Source organism: Malurus melanocephalus, unplaced genomic scaffold (genome assembly GCF_030028575.1).
Source record: "Malurus melanocephalus ecotype Western Australia unplaced genomic scaffold, MMel_1.1 scaffold_121, whole genome shotgun sequence".
Lineage (NCBI taxonomy): Eukaryota > Metazoa > Chordata > Aves > Passeriformes > Maluridae > Malurus > Malurus melanocephalus.
The window spans coordinates 889535-893496 of record NW_026623353.1 but is presented as its reverse complement, the minus strand read 5'-3'; the positions used below and the strand labels follow the sequence as shown (position 1 = coordinate 893496).

The 3962-nt window shown below is 37.3% G+C and overlaps 1 long non-coding RNA gene across 1 annotated transcript in view; it reads right to left on the bottom strand.

Annotated features, from left to right (window-relative positions):
- Positions 1 to 3962, bottom strand: part of LOC130575956 (uncharacterized) — a 68674-nt gene that overhangs the window by 36433 nt on the left and 28279 nt on the right. The window lies entirely within an intron of this gene.

The window sequence follows — 3962 nt, the reverse complement described above, 5'->3', positions numbered from 1 at the left end:
GGGGAAATACATTCCTGGCTTCCTAAATCTGCATATAAAAAAATTAAGAAAATGTTAATCAGTTGCAGTTTGCAACTCAGTATCTAAACAGCAGAGAAAAATACCACTGTTATGTGAAAATGATAACCAAAAGTTTAAAATGAGAGGTCAGTTGACCTAAATCCCTGCTTCAAAGTATCTACAAAGCTAGGGCAGGTGGGGAGGAGTTGTAGGAATGTCCTTCTTTGCCCCACATGTATTTCATGCCTAGGAATCTTCAATGCCTGGTAGAGGGGTTCAGTACAAGAGCCCCACTCCTCCCTTCTTTGCCAAATGTATGAGAAGAATAACAGAGCTGCTTGTCATACCACCTAGGAAAAGGAGAGAGGATTTCTCTCTTGCCAGGAAAAACTAAGGGTACTGCTAATTTGCCAGATATCCATTAAGCAAAAGCTGATAAGAAAAGCTCACCAGGATCCAAATTATTAATCATTCCTGTTCCCTAACAATGGAATTAGGAAAAACTACCATCTGTACATAATCAGTCTTACTGCTTTGGGAACTCTTTTAAAGTAAGTAGCATTTGTTATAAAAAGACTTCCCATATATCCATGAGTTTTGAAATAGAAAACAAGCTGTGCAGTTTGGAACACTCTGACCTTTCACCTCCGAAAAGCCAGTTTCAGTACATTTTGTTCCACATGTGCAAGTGATTTTCAGGCTCCATTTATTATCCTAGATGTAACTGTCTAAACTTCACAAACAGTGGCCTAGTCCAATATCCTTTATTATGATATAGACTAAGCTCTGAAGTAAGACAAGAGCTTTATGGCTTAAAATGCAGACTCTGAAGCTTTTGGGGTTTTTTTTGTTTCTGCCTGTACCAGAGTTTATTCTGATTCTGCAGCCTGAAACAGAGCACTCCATGAGTTTACAGAAAGATGAACTGATTTTACACATTTGCTCCTTAGAACCTTTTTCTTCAACTCTCAGTCTGGCAAATTGCCAGGAAAACCACATTTTATTCCATCAAAGCAGGGACATAGTGGGAGAAAAATAAGACAATGACACCCTAAAATATTCTGATGTGAGTTAAGAAGCTCACCTTTTGCTAGTAACATGGAAAACAATAAACAATGCCATGCTATGGGCACAGGAGCTTGATTGTCCAAAGCTGGGGAGGCACCATGGTCTGCAGTGATGGATTTGTGCATCATTCTGCTATTCCAATCCCTAATTTGTGACCCAAGCAGCATGGAGGAGGCAGCATGGTCTGCAGTGATGGATTTGTGCATCATTTTGCTATTCCAATCCCTAATTTGTGACCCAAGCTCCCAAATCTAAAAAAAGTTGAGTGACACAAAGGATTTTGATATGGCTTCCCCCAAAACCTTTGATTTTGGATGAGGAGGTGGATGAAAAAGAGTACTAGTACTCCTTTAGATTGCATTGGATAGAAAAATAACATTTGGCACAAAAATCAAATGAAGTATCAACCTGGAACGCAGAAGTTTGCTTCCAACATTTGGATAGTCATACTATAAACCAAAATACTACATTATGATTTTGAGGAGGCTACTTTATACATAAATTCTTAGCACAGCCATTAAATTCAGAGGATGTAAATTTGCAGGTATGAAAAGTTGTAACACCAATTATCTTATAGTACAACCAAAGAAGAAAATCTATTAAAAATACTTGTTTTCTTATATTGAAGCTTCCATGGCATAAGAGAAGAAAAAAAAAAAAAAGATCAAATGGTGCGCTGCTTCATATTTACAAAAATCTATTTTCATAGCTACAACTATTATGAAAGAAAATATGATGCCCTAAATCTAGAGAGAAAAAAAATGTTCTTTAGTGAAAGGTATATACCTTTGTCAAGTGGACAAAATGCTCTGTCTTCATTCCAGCTCAACTGGTCATTTTTGTCTGATATGTAAAAACATGTGCTCTAGGTAGATAAACCAAAAAAAGCACACATACTGTATAAATGGGTGAAAGACTTTCTTAAAAGCAGTCACCAAAAAGGAACTAGAAACCAGCCTTGCGTGACAGGCATCAAGTCAGTATTGCCTTTCAAATCTTTTTCTTTCCCATCTTTAATTACAAAGGAAAAAAAAAAACCCTCAATCTGGGAAACATCAATAAAACAGGATGTATCAATTGCTCTCCAGAGCAACAGCACCTTGGAGAGCAAGTCACCCTTCCAGTAAAACAGGCAGGAAAAAAATATTCTTGGAGCAAGAGCTCAGCTTCATATATGTATATAATTTCCACCAAAACTGAGAGCAATCACCTGCCTATAAAAAGCTTATCCCACCCTGCCCTTACATGTATCTAGCAAGATTAGAAGGGACATATGAGCAAATCTCAGCATAGTACACAAACATGAACAAACTTTACAGACACTTGTTACAAACAATCCCAAACTTGGGTTTCTTAAAAAAAAATACAAAAACCAAATAAAAAAACCCACACCTAATAAGTAAGCCTGCATATTAAGTATAAATTTAGAAGGAATCTCTTCACTGAACAAGTCATTATGCAAGCATAATTATTCACACTGGAAACTCAGAGCCTGATTATGGATTTGACCTGACACTGAAATTCTTCCATTTCAGAATCTTTTTCTACTGAAGTGCATTGCAGGATTCAATATTTGAGATTGCCAGTGCTCAGAGAAAAATAAAATGCAAATTGCAAATGAAAGAACTCTTTAAATGAATACATCTAATACGTTATTCATTCCCAGCTACAAATCAAAACACATTACAGGATTCACTAGAAAAGAGGAGAAAAAAAAAAAAAAAAAAAGAGCACCAAACATGCAAGGGGATTTCACTCAAAACAGATATCAGGAAAGAGAAGAAAAGAAACTAAAGTGCCACTTGGTGATAAATTTTGACCAGTAACACACACAATGTAATCTGTCAGGATGAACCATACAGTGGCAATTTATTGCAGCCATATACTGAACCAATCTCAAAACATGTTAGGACATACCAGAGTTTATACAGTACTCAGAAGGAATGAGAGGATTTTTTCCTCTACTTCAAAATATACAAAAGTATTTGAGCTACCAAGACTGAGATACCACCAACTAAACACCTGCCTTATTTCTTTAAATGGGCCTATCTTCCTCCACATTCCTAATGTAAGCTGTGCCCCCAGCAGCTGACAGTCACCCTGCAAGCTCTTTGTGATACAGATATCCTTTCTGATGGTTTTACTTTGAAAGAGTCATTATTAATGAGTTTTGTTCTGATCAGGGTGCGAATTATAGTTTAATAATAGAGAATGTCTTTGACATATTCTTGACAAGAACGCAGTTACAAAAACCTCTAATGAACACTACTATCTACTAGCAAGCCACAAGTAAAGGACAACTACCTTAAAAAAGCTACAATTTCTACAAAGGAAAAAAGACATCATCACCTAATACTGCATTTCTCTTTCTCAGCATGAGAAATGTGTATGACATCAATCCAGATTTTTCAAGGCAGTAGGACTGGTACATGCCATGGTCTCAAATAACTATCTTAAAAATGCAGCTCAAGTGCTGGAAGGACTTTTCAATGCTATAAACTATTACTTTACAAATAAGAGATGTGAAACAGGACCTTGAGAGGGAAATCTCCTCATTAGTATTTCTGTTTATATGAACCAGAGTCATGTACAAAGTCAGAGCACTGCATTGCATAGCTGAATCAAACAGCAGCAACATAATCAGCATGATATCAAGTGAGCAGCGAGGTTGCTTTAAGAAACCAGCTTCATCCTGAAGCTTACTGATTGTCGGGAGGGAGACGCCGAAGCAGCAGATAAAGTTGATGCATTTGCTGTAAACTTTCCAGCATCCAAGCTTTATTTGTCTGAGTTTGATACTCCCCTCTGTGGGTGGAGAAGCCGAGGGACTGGCTGACGTCACCCAAAGAGTAGGGATAAAGTGCAGTGCCCACGGCTTTGGAATGAGTAAAACT